Raw genomic sequence first — 17,184 nt, forward strand, 5'->3', positions numbered from 1 at the left:
TCACCTGGGTTTTGACTAGGAAACCCATCATAGAGTTTAGAAACTTTTCTAGCAAGTTCTATACTCACACAAAAGGTTTTCATTTTGAAAGATTAAGAACATAAAGAACAGAGATTGAGTTGAAAAACCTGTAGTTATTGCCATCCAGGGAAGTTTACCACGAGAATGGTGCAAATTCACCTATGCTCAAAACCAAGCTGAGTCTTCCTGCACTTTCAGAACTGTGCCTAGTGAGTGAAATAGGCTTTATTGTATTTATAAAGCTGCTTCCACATAGGAAGACATCAATTTTAGCTGTACTAATGCATAACAGATGTCACTGAAACAGGGAGTGTCACCCATGGGTGGAGTCCCAGCATGAGCCACCCCAATCAGTCTTATGCAAGAAGAAAAGAAAGTTTTAATTAGTTACCCTCCTGCCCCTTAAATCTGCCCTATTATATACTAAATACAATGTGATAGTTAAAGCTACATTAGTACAGCACACCAATTGGTATAGCATTGCTTAGCTCAAAATCCTGAACTGCAAGTGTCATGGTCTTGTCCCTCTTTTCAGCAAGATGGCTGCTAATCAGGATCTCTAATGAACAACATTTAACAGCATCACATTCACATGCATACCATTAATTCTTGAAGTGCTTCATTAGTGCTTCAAGTCTGATTTACTTTCCTTTCTTCATAGCAAAGAATGGAGCGGGAAGAGTTCTTGCTAAGGGCCTGCTTTGCCAAAGCAGCTTGCTGAACTTCCTTCAATTTTTATTTATTTATTTATTTATTATGTTACAAAATTTTGGAGTTCAAATTAAGTGGTGTTGGAACAATAGAGTCAAATCCACTCTCAAAAGCATTGCAATCATGGCTGTTAAGACTTTTACATTCTGGTCAAGTATTTTAATACTGAGATGAAACATAGTTTTTCAGGCCTGGTAGTGGAGTTGGAAACTGTTTCCTGAGTGCTAATTGACTTTTGAGGGGCTAAAAGACCATAACTGAGGCAGCATTACTGAAAAAGTTACTTTAAAAAAAAAAAAAAAAGGCACCAAACCGCTCAAAATCAATTTTGGTTGAAGTTACCAGGGCTGTTCATTTACACACTTTGAAGTGTAAGATTTTTAACATTTTTGCCCATGAGAGACTTGTAATACTTAATGTGTGGAACATGTGGATAAGGATGTTTACCCAGAGTTGGCAGTATAAAAGACAAAATACTGAATTGCACTGACTTCTTGGCTTCTTGTTTCTTCTTGACATATTTTCCTTTCCTTACAATTGTTTTATAGTTTTTGTGGATATGCTGTCATCTTTCAGTCAGTTACTGTTGGTTAGAAACAAGCACTCATTATAGTTGTCCTTTTAAGTCAAGCTTAAAAATAGCAAGCAAAAAAAAGTATAGAGGGAGGAAGATGCAGGAGGCAGCTAGGAAGGTAAAGTAAGGTTGGCAAAAATGTTGGAGCAAAAAGACAGAAGAGAGAAATCCAGCTAGCCCAGAGGAAGCCTGAAAGTGTTGAAAGACAGCTTGTAATGGTGTTATCTAGAGCCTATGGTTATTGGGTCTCGGGGTTGGGAAGGTGTTACCTTGTGTTTTTTTCTTAATTCCCTGGGAATTTGGTCAACTAAATGTAGGCCCCAAGTCATCTCCTGACTGGAATTAAATGTATTCCCAGAGTTGAAGTGGTGTCTCCTTCTATTCTCTTTCTCTACTTCAGCTCCCTTGCTTTCCTTATTTTCTTTTGTATCCCATTTTTATCATTTATCAGTTTGCTCTCTATAACTTTGTTTTCTATTTCTGTGACATCTCTCTGCTCTGTTTAAATACTTTTTTGCCTCCACTGCACTTCTGCTTTAGATAATGTTTTCCTTCCTCTACTTATTTCGTTTTCCATCCTCTACTGCCCTCTCTGATGACTTTCTCTCTTTTGCTCCCCTCCTTATTTGCTGTTCTTTGCTTCTGATTTTTTGATCCATTGCCACACATTTTTGCCTGCTTGCTTTATTGCCCTTTTTCTTTCTTAATTTCCTTTTTTCCTTACATCTGGTAGTATTATGTTGAGATATCTTAATGTGTTTTCATACCACAGAGATCAAGGTAAAATATTCAGACCAATGAAATTATATGAGAGTTGGAATTAAAGGCAGACTTCTACATTTCTCCTCATTTTCCTCTCTGAGGATAAGACAGAGGATCAAAAACCTCTTGTACATCAAAAGTGTTTTTTGAGTTGTCAAAATGCATTTTAGCAGTTGATAATTCCTTGCTAAGTGACCAAATGTGCTTCCAATAAATTTGTGATTGACCTCAAGCTACATCAGTTCTGGATTTTTTTTTTTTGCTTGTGTTACATTAGCACCTTAAAATCTACAGTGAAGTTTGAGAACACCATTGTTTATAACTCTTAGAAAACACATCCCTAAAGCAGAGACAAGAAACACAGTAAGAAGTATCCCCTTAGATAAAAGACCAAGTATCTAAGATCTAAACACAAGTTTTCAGAGATTTTTAGAGCCAAATGTTTATTAAGAATCATCCCCAGCTGTAAGGAGAGAGGGATGTGAGCTAATAGGAAGACCAGAGATGGAAATGGATTTACAACAAATCTCACAGGAGCCCTGACCATGGCAGAGCAAAGAAAGACTGCTGAGATCTTTAGTCTCCAGCACCACTGGCCTTTTGTCTATTCAGCTGTGGAAGGTCTTAGTGATGAGGCTGCCCAATTATGTTATAAACTGTGTTTCTTCTATGATGCTGTGCCTCTGATGAGGAAAACACATGTTTAGGATGTGACAAACTGGGAATGTTGAGGATTAGGACTATTTTGTGTTGCTCAAGTGCCTTCCACCTTGAAAGGAATATAAAAATCCGTAGTTCAGAAGGCTCATTTTTATTCTCCGTAATAGATTTATATAAAGAATGTAGCTTTAGGGCTAGCCCCCTCAAAGACTTAATATCCCTAAAATAGCAATTTTTAGAAATAGTCTTGATTTCTTTCAATCTTGCAGTGGAATATCCCTAATATCACACTTATGTAGTGCTTTCTTTCCATACCTTTTGAAGAGTTTTACAAGCAAAGTCAGTATCATTATTCACATTTTACTACCAAACTCAGCCTTACACAATGAATGTTTAAATCTTGTATAACATTTTTCTGCTCTGCTCCCCAAAGCAGGGGTGAAATCCTGGCCTACCTGAAGTTGGTGACAGAAAGCCCCATTAACCTCCAGTGGAGCTAGAATTCCACCCTCAGTGCCTGTCATCTATTTTACTTTCTCAGTTCTTAATACCCTGGAAAATTGAATTCACTGAAGCAACATCCCCTCCAGGCCAGGCTCCAGGGAATTCTAGCTGAAATTCAACCCTCAGAGATGTGGACGGATCATAAGCTTTTTTGCCTTCTGGCAAATGGAGGAACAAGGGGGCCTTGAAACCCCACTGTTCTTTCTGCAAACTTTCTAAAAAATATCACTCAAAGAGATAAAAAAAAAACAAAAACAAAGAGTGTTTCTGCAAGGCATCCTTGTTTTGAGTATTCCAGTTCTCTTTCAACAAGCTGTATCTAGCTGCAAGGGGGTATCTCTCACATTGTCCAAATGTTTCAGTGGTGCAACAAAAGGCTTTAACAATATGGGACTGAGAAAGATAGTAACTGAACTTCAGCAGTTCATTGGAGCTTATAGTTTCAGATGTGAGGTAAAAAGGAATAAAAAGAAAACAAAATGCTCGAATAAAAAAAAAAATGCAGTTCAAGACAGTTCTTGTCACTGTCTGGTACCTCTGTAGGCTTTATCAGCACCAGGATGGCTTAAGCTTATCTCTTGTTAGCTAAAAGTGGCACCGTCTGCGATTCCATGTTTCTTCCTTTGGTATATATGTCTAAATAAAAAGTGTATCTGGTGCTTAGCTGTAGTCTACTTGGTGATAGTCTTCTGAATGTAAAAGGCAAAGTGGTGCTTTGTGCAAAGAAAGCACAGGCTTTATGAATAATTCTGCACATCTTAATGTTTTAGTTACCTGGGACAACTTGAATAGTCAGAAGCTCAGAATTTCTGAACTGTTTCTTGTCATAAATTCAGGTCTTACGGCCCTTCCATGGTTTTCTCTGCTTAAAGCTTTTTTTGGGGTAGAAAAACAGTGACCATGATGGTTCTTACAACAATTTGGAACTCAGGAGGCATGGGTTTATTTTGCAGTCGCAATTGTTTCTACTGTGTTAATAGCCCCCCGGGTGCTGCTTTTATGTGCAGAAATTTGGGATGGCACATATCAGCATGTGGCCCCAGCACCCACAAAGTTATCTTATGGCCAACCTAAACACTGTAAAGTAGTTAGTAAATTCCACACTTCACTTTTACTGTTTTCTTAGCCTTTTTAATCTATTTAATCTGTCTTAACTGAATCCTGATAGATAGTTATTTTATGTTTAATAGCTGCCCAGAGCATTGTTTCTCGAATGGCTTTTTTTCATGAAAATCACACATCAGTTTAAAGCGGAACCCCAGACTGCCCCAGAGAAATCTGATCTGAGTTTTGAATTTAGGGAGCAAAGAATTTGGCTATGTAACAGCACAGTAAAGCCAATGCAATTTTTCTTATCCAGGCTTCCATTTGCTTTCTCCTTCCCAAAGTCACACAGTTACATTCTAAGAACTGTCCAGAGAATTTGGGTGGATAACTGAGTTTCCATGCCTGTTCAGACCATTCAACTAAAAAGAGTTAAGGTGCATGCTTTTCATTTTTTAGGACTGAAGAGTTAAGTCTTTGATTATAGCTTGTAGATTTGTGGTCACTTAACCCTAACCCCTTTGAGTTTGCTAAAATTTGTGCATATTGCCTAGTGCCTTGATTACAACTTACTAAAAGGGCTTTGTTTTACCATAGTCAGTTTTATTTGGCCTTACTGCAAGTTCTGTGTGGTGGTTTCCTGAACCACATCACTGTATGGAGGTTCCTTCTCCCACCCAAAAATACTTTGCGCGTAAGTGCCACTCACATTCATAGCAGAATGAAATGTTTTAATCCAAAAAGTGAACCTGGTCAAAGTACTTCTCCCACTTGGCTCCACTATGTGCGCACACTTTGAATGCTCTGCAAGAACAGCAAGATTTTCTCATACTCGGTGATTGAGTTAGGTAATGGAGGTTTGTTTGTTACGTAAGAAAAAGAAGCTGGTGTGGCAGGGGAGAAAGACAAGCCCTTCTGTGGCTTCTGTCTCTCAGCTTAAAATTGTACGGGTATTGCTTCTCATCGTAAGGGTGCAAAGGGTTAATAGAGCGATTTTCATTGTATTGTGCACAGTACCTATGACAGTCTCAGCTTAAACTTTAAAGGACAGGTGGAAAGAGAGAGAGGGAGCTGAATGCTTGCTTTATATATTGGAGAAATTGTTCATTCTTGTGAAATGCTGACCTCTGTCATCCTGCCAAGCTGACTGGGCCCTAGGGTGAGCGGCTGCTTGAGTGCTGGTTGCAAAAGTTAAAGCTGCCTGGGGAGTACTTTAAAAGGACAATGTCAAGGTTGGTATAGCCAAAATCTGACCTATCACTTTTTTTCCTCCCTCTTACATTTATTTGAAAAGTTCATGTCATTCGTTTTTATGTTTTTAAAAATCTTTTAATCTAAACCAAAATGCTTCAATTGCTATTGAAGGCTAGCGATTAGGAGCAGCTGTGAGAGTTCAATGTTCAGTCTGATGATGCAGATGTCAGGAAGAAGGAAAGATCCTGAAATAAAACACAACTATGTCTCTGAATTAGGTGATAATTAGTAACAGAGAATTCAGGCTGAAATGGGTAAGGGATCAAAAAAGACCAATAATAATTTTTACTAATGAAAATATCAATGCAGATCCAAACTTAAGTTCATAAGAAGCTAATTCAAAACCTCTATTTATTTTTATTCTGATAGCTTTTATTCTAGTTGTATGTGATGATTCTTTCTCGGTAATATTAGTTTATTATATATAATTCCTGCCATAATTGAAATATACCCTTCCCTCTTATTTTCTTTGCTTGATGGCCTAATTAAAACCACATTATATCAGTATCATTTTTTTTAATATGATATAGTATCCCAAGACCCTCATCGCTATTATAACCTTGCTATGCTACTTCCTATAAAAACTCTCACACAGCTATTGCACCTACTTGAATAATTTCTAGCCTAATTGGAAAACAGATGAAGCTACATGTGCAAGTCATTAAAGAAAAAAAACAAACAAGAGGAAGTAGTAAAACTAAAGAAAATATTTTTTGTAAATAATTATTATGTTTCTCAGAAGATACAGGGGGGTGGGGAAAAAACCCTAAACAATCCAACTCAAAACCTGAACTCTGAGGATTGCAGTTTACCATTGGTTTACCCTACAAAAATTCAGAGCAGATAAAATGATCATGCAATATACTGCATAATCACAAGAGGGCGACCGGATTAGGCATACACGTTTACTTTAAAATTGACCTTTCCAAGCTTTCATGAGTTTGTCCTGTTTTCAAAAAAGTTTTCCTATGAACTGTGAGGCTTACTTCTGATTTCCTTCTCAGTTCTGAAAAACACTCAGCTACTAAGAAACGGTGGTACATCACAATCTTTTTCTTAGCTCTAAATTACTATCCTTCGTTCTCTTTATGTTGGAAAGGCTTTTCTAAATCCTGGAGGAACAGATGACCTTGCTCTCTGCAGTGTGGAACAGAGCAGCTCTGGTGAATGGGAGGAGAGTGGGGTACAGGTCTCACAGTAGCTGGTCCAGCCTCAAGGATACAGGAAAGGCCACAGAGAACAGGAAGAGTCTGTAAGATAATCAGTTCCTCCATCCCTTCCTAACCCAAACTGTCACAAATCATGCTGTGCCTTGGGAGTATCACTTTTGCAAAGCCTTTGAAGGATATGCCAAATTCTAGTACTTGCTAACAAAAATGACAACTGGAAAAAAAAAAAAAACAAAAACCAACCACCACCTTTTTGCAAGACAAACATTTTCAATAACAGTTTCTAAATTCTCTTCCTCTTTGTAGCTTACATTTCCCATATCCTCTAAAGCAGAGTAAAAACCCAGGCAGCAGTAAAGAAGCTGTCTTGGTTAAAAGACACTCTGCCTCCTGCCAACAAGGCTATTTAGTGTTTATCTCTATTATAGCCATCTGTAGCTAATTGTATAGTTATGGTGATAGTGCCCTCCAGAGGAATTTTGATGGAATTATAATACTCAGAGCTAATACAAAAGATGTTTTAAAAATGAGTGCAACAGGAAAATGGATTATTAAAATGATAAAATACTTGAACCTCAGGGGGAAAAAATCTCAATATCAAAGCTCTTTCTATTTTGCATGTGCATTTACATCTAAGAAAACCATATCCTAGTTACAATAGGCTTCTTCATAGCCTGATAGCAAACATGAGGTTTGCATAACTCTATTTGAATCAAGGATATAAAAGTAGATCAACCAGGTGAAGAATGAGATTGCTATTCCTAGTCTGCAGCAGACATGAACAACGTATTATAAGTGGGTCCAGCCTCAGTCTAGGATGTCTGGATTTTTCCTGGACTTGCTGCTATAATGTAGGTATGACAGTTGAGGCAGTAAAAGTGCAGGTGTTTAAGGAGTTTTGTAGATAAGGTTTATTTTAATATCAAGGTAAGTCACGCTTATATTCTCAAATTCCAGTATAGATTTTTTTTTCATGGCCATTGATTGTAACATGCGGTGACACTAGGCCTCAAAGGAAGGGCATGTTACTGTGATACAACATTATACCTTATTTTAGATCATGTCCTGGCAGGCCTGCAGCCTTCTGAGATGACACCTCAGCACCTGAAGGTCAGGTGTATTTAAATTTCCTTGGTTTTCTTTTTTTTTTTTTTAAGGCTCTCAACTTATGAGGTCAAATGTTTCTGGTTTGCATTCTGAAACTCTTGTCTCCTCCTCCTCCAAAAAACAGCCAGCCCTTAATGAAAACCAAAATGACAGGGAGTTCTGTACTCATTTGCTTTTAGGCATACCGCAGGCTCATGTTTGACCTGAACACTGCAGGTTTGCAGTCAGGTGCCTGGGCTCAGAGCTTTGAATCAGGGCAGCTCCCACACTGACACTGCCAGAACTGGAAAGAGCAATCTGGTGTTCCCATGCCTGGGTTCAGATGGAGCTGGTGGGTTCAGATGGAGCTGGTAACTTCAGCCCTTCCTTGGGAAAGAAGGGAGATGGTTGTTCTGCTTGTGATGTATCTCTTCGTAACACGACCACTGCCCTCAGTCTAAAACTTCTAAACTGACGTTATTTTGTATGAACCTCAAAGGAGAGTGAAGTGAGCTAAGCGTAGGCTGGTGGGGCAGGGGTGACAAGACATCACTGCTGAATGTGGGGAATGTACCTAACACCAAAGTTTCCTGTTTTTTCACTTTCCCTGGCAACTGTGGTGAAAAGTGTGTCTCTTCCTATCTGCATTCATGTCAGTCCATGGTGGTTTTGGCCATTTTGCAGGCCATGGTGATGGATGGTACTGCTTGCTTCTTTTATAGTAGTTACCTGCCCCCCCCCCCCCCCCCCCCAAAAAAAAAAGTACCAGGAAATTACTATTAGAGGCTATTGAACTTTTTGAATGAGGGGGTTCCATGGCCTGTTGAACGGGTGGGGATGAGTAGAGCTCTCTCTTGCTTTTCTCTCTTCCTTTCCTAACCCAATGCTTGCCAGATGATCTCATCTGATTGTGAGCTGGGAACCTGTCCCTGGAAAATACCAGCCACCTGTAGAGGCTATTGTGCATGGATAATAACTCCTTCTCCTTCATCTTCCCCCGAGGTATCCCTACTTCTGCACAATTTTCTCTTGCCTTCCCCGCCTGGACGTTGCAGTTCTGCTCCAATTGTATGTCTGTAGCAGCTCACCTCTGATGTTGAAGCACTGTGCTGCCAACTCTCTTCTTGCCATTGATTTATTCTCGCACTTGAGAGGAAGACAGAGCAAAGTGGGGAGGCCAGAAGAGCAGAAACAATAAGGGTTGGCTAGGCTGCTTAAAATAATGCAAGGCAGAACACGAATCTAAGTCACGGCTATGGCAATGAGATGAATACCTTTGGTATCATTGAGTAGGTTGTACGTTTATCATTGAGTAGGTTGTACGTTTATCATTGCAGAAGTGCTGCAGTGCAAGTACCTAGCCCAGCCCCAGTGGATGCACCTCACCTGTTTAATTCTATAGTACAGCAAACAGGCTCTTCCCTCTTGCTCCCTTGGTTCATAAATACAAAAACATCATTAGCAAAACCATGAGCAGGCTAGCACAAGACCTGCTGCAGCAGAGAGCAGTTGATATTGTAAGAATAATCTGTGCAGGTACCATTGATGGGGAAGGTACTTTGGGGTGATAGATGAAGCTGGATTCTCAGCGATGCAAGTATCTCTGCCAGCCACTCATTTGTGGGTTGGTCCAAGTGTGGTGGAGGGCTGCTGTGAGCTTAATTTCCATGTAGCAGTTTGCAGAAATATGTTTTATTGCAGGTAAGCAGTCCCTTTGCATTATTTATGTGAAAATGCAAGTAAATAATTGTTGGCTTTCATGCTGCAGGTAAAGTTTTAATGAAAACAGTAATGAATGCCTTGCTGGCATGCATAGGCAACCTAAGTATGTAGCCAAATTAGCTATCTAAGCAGATGCTTCATATCCTGAATTGCATATAAGGTATGCTGTTCAGTTGTTTATATATACACCCACAAACTATTTTTTTTTTTTTTTTTTTTTTTTTGTGAAAGCTGTATGTTGTTGATTTTGGTTTGGGTTTTTGGTTTTTTTGGGGGGGTTGTTTGGGTTTTTTTTAAAGCAAGTGTTTCAGATGTACTGTGAGCAATTATGACAGTAAAATTAAAGTTGGAAGAAAGATGTAAGAAGCTACCCATGTGCAAGAAAGTTCAGGGAAAATTCAGGAATATTACATTATTTAAGAGGTAGTACTGCAATATGTGCTCTATTGCAAACGTAAGCAAAGCATCCTTGTGGAAAGGCAAGTTGAGACAGGGTTGATGCTGTGTAAGCAAGCTATTGTTTTGGCTTTAGATGCCTGTATTTTTATGTTTAAAAAATTATTAATTTTTCTTCGATAAAGATAGAGCTGATTCAGACGTGATGCTAGGTTTACAGTATATACTAGTTTATGATATCATATATACTGATTTATAGTATAAACCTAGTATAAGGTTTTATAATTTCAATGGTTTCACTGAAGGTACCCATGGCATCAATAAGAGAAAAGGACTCAGTCCTACTAGTTCATCTGTGTACTGAAGATGCCACTGAGCTGACACGTCATGTGAACCAAAGGTCCACTCACAACAAAACCCAACAAGGCGTGCAAGTGGGTGTTTATTACCATTTCCCCTTCCTTCTTGTATGTGTCACTTAGGAGCTGAATTTAAAGCCATACTGAAGTTAGGTCCTCTTCAAGGCAATCATAATATTAACAGGTCCCTGAGGCAGCATGGCCAGGCTAATATAGCAAAGTTGCCCTGGCTCTGTTGCCCCAGCTCAGGTCTGCCAGAGTGGCCAAGCTCTGTGCTTTGGGGTGTTGTCTGCTCTCTTTCTGCTGTAGCAATCCTGTAGAGCCCCATGCACCATGAGCTGCAATGGGATGGGGTCTTAGGAATTGTGATGAGCCAGCTTACTAAATTTTCCATCAGAAAAAGCCTGCTGTAGTGGCTAAGGAACTTCTCTTAACAGTATGCTAGTATCACAAGACTGTGTTTTTATATTTGTACAGTCTATCACATGAAGAATTTCTGGAAGGTCAACAAACCCTATTGAATACCCTGGAATAGCAAAGCTGAATTTCACAGAAAGCCATTCAGCAGGCACACTGGATTGGGGAGATGAAAAGAATAGCATAAGAAAACAGTGGGAAAAAAAAAATCACGGAAGGTAAGAGAAATGGAAGAAAACAGCACAAAGTGAAATTTATAAAGCCATATGAACAAAAGCTTTGGATTTAAGTACTCCTCAGCTTTGGGGTGTTTGACTCAGCTGAAACTTGTGGCTTGACTGCTTTTCTGAAGAATTTAAGCTTTTTTCTTGGGTCACTTAGTGTTTATTAGGCATTTATATGTATGTATACATATATATTAGGCTTTTATAGAGAGATCTATATATACGTATAAATATACACACATATATATGCATGTATGCATATACATGCATGTTTATATACATATATTTATAAGTACACATATATGAGTGTGTGTATACCTCTGTATATAAACACATAAAAATCTGCCTGCTTGTCTTATTTTAACTCTATATTTTAAGATGGTTGTGATAAGACTGTTCTCCATTTCACCGCTTAATTTTCTCAGTAATTTAATTTTTTAAAGCTGGAGTAATTGCTTCTGCCAGAAACAACTCTGCTAAAGTGTGCTGTTCCTTTCAGAGGATCAAAGTACGAAAGATGTTCAAATAAAAGGAGAGATGAAAATCTGTACGCTACCTTTAGTCATGGCTAGCTTTGCAGTCTGTGCATGCAGACTGTGGAGGTTGATCTTTCACAACAGCATATTTCAAACCTCAGGAGGGTGTTAGTAACTTAGTAACTTTGTATACTCTATGTAGGTGTCAGCAGAGCCTGTAAAAATGTTTTTTATGTAAACCAAAATGTTTTCTATTTATTTTTGTTGGAAAAGTGAAACTTTGCTTCCCTTCCCTTGTTCTTCTCCCCCTGTCCTTTCCTTGACTTGTTCTGTGTGAGTACATAGAGGGTGAGGAGTGTTTTCAGAATTGAAAAGTCCTTCTTGCCCTTTACAGCAAATGTATCCTTTACCGATGAATTGTTTGACAATGACTCAACCACTGTATTGTGTTTGCAACTTTTATTTTCTTTGCCCAGCAGCATCTATTCTGCTGGCTTTTACTAAACAAGTAAGAAGGCATGGTCCCTGCTTGATGAAGCTTGTAAGTGAGAAAGAAATAAGGGCCTGTAATACAACCCCCCCCCCCCAGATTTTAACATCTATTTAACCAGAATTCTTGTTCATCTGCTGCTTAAACACAACAAAATCTTGATGCTTGTTTTCACCAGCACATGGGAAAACCCTGTTGTACCTATGTAATTTTGCTTGATACCGTGTCATCGCCTTGGTGCAGCAGTACTTTGGAGCACTGATAAGAGAAGTAGCATCACACCATCTTCAAGCAGGATCTCAAAAATCATGAATCTTCCCATAAAGAGCAACCTTCTGATGGGCCATATCTGTCAGTGATGATGATAAATATGATGACATTCCCTGCAGCCAGACATAAAGCTTAATTGCCACTGTGCTTGACACAGTGATCTGTTCTTTGCCTCACAGTTTTGGGGAAATGACAGTAGGTGGCACTGGAGAATAGTAACACAGAGGGCTGGATCTGTTATGAAATGGAGCAGTTTCCTCACTGGCGCTCTGTTTAGCCAGTTTTCTGGCCCCACGGATTGCTGAAACACTTTGCTGCATTCCCTTTGCAAGCCTGTTATTACCTGAAGCCTCAAGGCTTCGAATGCAGGGGTGCGATGTGGGAAAGCTCCAAACTGTGTGTGAAGCAACACTGAGAGCAAAAGCCTGCTGAAGATGCCGTATTTCATCTTGGGGTGTGTTAGAGCGACTATTATGCTAGCTTTTTACCCTCAGCTTTTTATCAGATCTAGCTCGTACAAGCACACTCACACATGGCTAAATCAAATACGTGATTCTTCTTTAATCTGAGAGATGTAGGCTCCTGCCTGTTGGTGGAGCAGCGAGAGTATCTAACAGAAGGAAAGGAGGCATCCCAGGGAGTATCCAGATTTCTTTGTCTCTAGAGATTTTGTCCAACATGTCAGTAAAAGAGGAGGAGACAAATCTTGGTAGTTCTAAGACGAATTAGGGTAGAAAGTGACTCAGCAGTTTCCTCCCTACTACTTCGATGGGAAACAGAAAACAGAAAAATAGTGGCTACCTTAAAAGTCTAAAAAAATCCTGAAAGTGTTCAGAGTTTCTCAAGAAAAACCTTCATAACATTCTCCTGTAAGTCACTGTAGGGAGAGAGGGGGATGTGTCTCAGTTCAGTTCATATTAACGCATGTAGCCTTCTGTGTTTGCTTGGGAATATGAGCTCTTCCCATAGGTATTTCTTCTGTTTTCTCAATCCTCCTCCTTTTACTGTGTCCAATCACTGTGAGATGAAGCAACATCACACTGCCATAAACTCCGAAATGGCTGCTCCTAAAATTGGTGTGTTCCTCTCTCTCAGGATTGCTTCACAGTAATCACTGGTAATGACTACAGTACAGCACAAATGCCACCAGATAGTTTGTGGAGCAAGTTGACATTTTAAGGGTTGGAAAATACATGAGAAAAAAATGTATCACTGTTCACCAACTGAAATAAGTTTTGTCCTTGGCTAACTGCTTTTAAATCACAATGACACCATTGATAGCTTTTTGCTATATTTCGAAGGGCAAAGTTTTTCCTGTAATGCTTTATCAAATTATTACTTTGTTCAGTTTATCAAAGATAAGATATCTGAGATTAATTATTAACTTTAAATGCTTTAATCTAATCTGTTCAGTCTTAATGCATGGCTTTTTATAACTGAAGTATTGTTTTGTTCATACTGACTCTCTCACTATTTTTGAGGATACTTTCCTGTCTGTAACAACCTTGCAGTAGACTAGGATTGCGATTTTGTGTGAATTCTGAACAGCTGCTTCAGTGGAGCAATTTATAACTTTTTAAGGAATGGTATGAAGACAGATGGTCCCTGAGGAAACTCCCTCTGCATCGTGCCTGGAGCAGCCTCTGCTGCTCCCTTTTATGGAGGGCCCCGGGCTCCTTGAGTTCTAGGAAGATGTTCGTGACCAGTGCTGTATTTACTCCAGCTCTTCAGCAGACCCTTTGCAGAGGGGCAAGGCTTCACGGGTCTTTGGGAAATATCCCAGCATGAGGGAGGTTCTTTCCCCATTAGACTGTCCCAGCTCTGCATACTGAGGAGCCAAAGCCAGAGGGCCTCTCTGCCATGCAAGATTTGTACCGTCCCCTTCTCTGAGCAGAGCTAGGAGTTCCTTTCAGAGCACGCACCACCAGCGCAGATAGATGGAAGCTGCATGAAGCTGGAGTAAAATTTTTGCAGAAGTCTTTCTAAGAGGCAAGTCTTTCTCTTAGAGAAGTTGTCTTGTTATTTTAGGCATGTTTGATACTTGTAGTGAAAGTGTGAGATCATCTACCACCACATTAAAAAAAAAAAAAAAAAAAAAAAAAAGGTTGGGTTCCCAAATTGAGAAAGAGAACAGATAAGGTGTTAGCTTTTTATTGTTATTGCTGTTTGAAATTTCCCTGAAGGAAGACGTGGGCAAGAATCATTACCTCAGTAAACCGGTTAAACAGGAAGGAAAGCTTCTGACAAAGAAGTTACACCCCCTTGATACTGAAAGCATATAGTTCATCTGGATGTGTCTGTGAACAGGAAGGCATAGGAGACTGTATATACTTCTAACAAATTATGTGTTTCAGGTAAGAGGTTGCAACAAATATTCTTACTGCTTAGCAAGTGGCCCAATCCTCTCCTGCGTTCCGGTAAAAAGGGAAAATTGAACCCACAGTGCATCAAGCTTTTATACTAGAATGTATGTGCATGATGAAGTAAGGAATGTATTTTCGTGTGCTTGAACGGCAACTACAATGTTGTGAGCATTGTCTGATGCTGTCAAATTTCTTGATTTGTACTGAATATTTTACACTATTTGTTGGGATTCTCCCTTAAAACCACTGATCTCAGAACGACATGATTATGTGAAAACATGGCTGTCATTTAAAAGGAAGGTTTCATAGCTGTAGGAGAAAAAAGCCAAACCCTCAAAAATGTGGATTCAGAAACAACAAGGCAAAGAAAATGAACCTAAAAACTTAACTTTTTTTTTAAAAAATGCATTATAAATTTTACCTCATTAGTGATTTTTGAAAATTCAATGTTATCAATACACTTTGCACAATTCAAATGGAGTAATAGTGGCTGGCAAAGAGCCAATTCCTTTCCTGAACTTTGTATGCTGTTTTAAAAAGCCTCAGGTTTTGGCTAATTACAGAGCCTAGTCTTACTAACTGAACTAGCAGGTAAGACTTAAACCACAGAGATTTGCAACATGGCACGCTGAGTTTCTAGTCTAAATGGTTAGCTTTAAATGCAAGCCTATATAAAAGAGACACAGTGCTACAAATAGTGCTGTACAAGGGTCTGCTCCCTGCTAGGCCCTCCCTCTGCCGTGATCCAGTCTGGGAGAGGGAGCCCGCTGCATCGTGCAGACTTCTTGATACTCACGTGGACTTTCCAGTCCGCTGAGAACAGGGAAGCAGAACACATAGACCAGCCTTTGGCACTATACCTGAACTGCATGCTTTTAAAGACCACCAGGAAAGCAGTATTTCTCCTGAACAGTATGGAGAGTGCAGGAGATAAGCTTTCTTATACAGATAGATGGAGGTGGGCTCTATGTGTGTGAATATTTGTCTGTTGGAGAAATATGGGATGCTACACATAAAAGCGTTAGAGGTGAATGAACAGGGTTAGCTGTTAGACATTTATGTATTATTATAAACAGAATTTGTTTGAAATGTAAAAAAAAAAAAGAAACAGTTGAAAGGGCGTAAAGGTATGGTATTTTCTGTGCCTCAATTATAGTCTTTCAGGTAGCCAAAATTTATTAAGGAAGATGGGGCTGGAGGGAGATATCATTCTTTTATCTTTTATTTTTCCTTTAACATTCCAATTTTCAAGGCAGGAAAAGAAAAGACATTCTCTTTCTTGATTTAATAGATGTATCTTTTTTCTTTCTTTTTTTCTTTGTTTTTATTTACCTGCTGCAGAAATGAGAAACAGAGGAAGTTGTAAATGAGAACAATTTCATTTAAAAAAGTTGTTATTGCTATGCTGCTTAATTTTTTCTGCAAAAAAGCATGTCATCTTAATCTAAGAATGTTGTGAACTTCAGGATTCACTCTGAGAGAAAGGTGCAGAGACTGTAATTGAAGTTCATGCTTAGATCACCATTCAAAGTGGTAGGTATCACTTTGGTTATCTGGCTTAGCATAACTTCATAAATGCTTTTTTTTTTTTTTCAACACGGTTAAAGCAAACCAAAGCACACAACATGTGGAATCACTGAGTGCTTGAAAAAGTAGTTCCACCTCTAACTTGGAGATTTTATTTCAGCCTATTTAACTTTTCATTTCTCTTCTCATTCCTCACTGTGGGTGACAGAAGCCTATGTCACCTAGAGTTTGACTTCAAATGGAACAAAAATAAAGTTGTGATGAATACCTTCTGTTGTAATATTGATTCTCATTGCAAGGTACTATTATCTAAACTAATACAGTATAGATCTTGGGGACATACTGGAAAAGCTATTTGTGGAGCTAAGCTTTAGCAATTTCTGAGCATGCTTTTTATCTCAGTAGCCTTTTTTTTTTTCCTGCTAGGGAATATATTTTTTTATTGAATTATTAAATCAGATGTTTCTATTTCTTTTATGTGATAAAGTACCTGGCACAACAGTGTACTTTATGTAGTATTGCTATTCTGTTTCATTTGTGTTTTTAGGCTGCATCTGTGTCAGTAAATGAAATAGGCCAAGGCCTTGAGGGCAAGTGGCCCAGAATAGATTTTGGTCTTAGTACTAAACTCTTTTCCTAAAAAAGATACCCTCATACCTACTGACAGCAGTTTCCAGTACATGCTGCCCATTTCAACCATAGGACTACTTAGCACATGCCAAAATCATGTCAGGAAGTTTGCTAGTAACAGCATGAATGATGGTGAGCTTCTGCAGAGGTTCATGCCTTTGCCTGTTAATTTGTTAAAAAAGATACAACCTCAGTCTTTGAAGATAAATCTGCTTTGAAAAACAAAGAAACGAAAAGTCTGAAATTGATTTATTTATATTTGTTTTCCTTTTTATATGCCATATCCAAGCTTTTGAGGTGTAGTGTTTTGAATATTAATTGAAGATCCATGTCTTCTATGTTCTTTGACTTTCTTCAGCTGATTACACTGAGGTAAAAAGTGGTAGAATATGAAGAAATTTGAGGCACAAAATAAGAGGAAGATGTGAAGGAAACTGCCATTAAAGCAACCATTAATACAAAGCTTTCCTACCTGCTTGTTTTAGATTCCTGCATTATGTGCTATACAAGTGTAAAATAATGGAA

General features: G+C 38.8%; 1 protein-coding gene across 1 annotated transcript in view; it reads left to right on the forward strand.

Moving 5' to 3' along the window:
- The first annotated feature begins 13,625 nt into the window (after positions 1–13,625).
- PIK3C2G (phosphatidylinositol-4-phosphate 3-kinase catalytic subunit type 2 gamma) overlaps positions 13,626–17,184 on the forward strand; it is a 206,949-nt gene continuing 203,390 nt past the window's right edge. Inside the window, exons 1-2 of the mRNA XM_075051333.1 lie at positions 13,626–14,493; positions 15,844–16,035. The gene's annotated coding sequence lies outside the window, so the exon portion shown is untranslated. The remainder of the gene's footprint in view (positions 14,494–15,843; positions 16,036–17,184) is intronic.

The sequence above is a fragment of the Buteo buteo genome, chromosome 19, assembly GCF_964188355.1.
Source record: "Buteo buteo chromosome 19, bButBut1.hap1.1, whole genome shotgun sequence".
Classification (NCBI taxonomy): domain Eukaryota; kingdom Metazoa; phylum Chordata; class Aves; order Accipitriformes; family Accipitridae; genus Buteo; species Buteo buteo.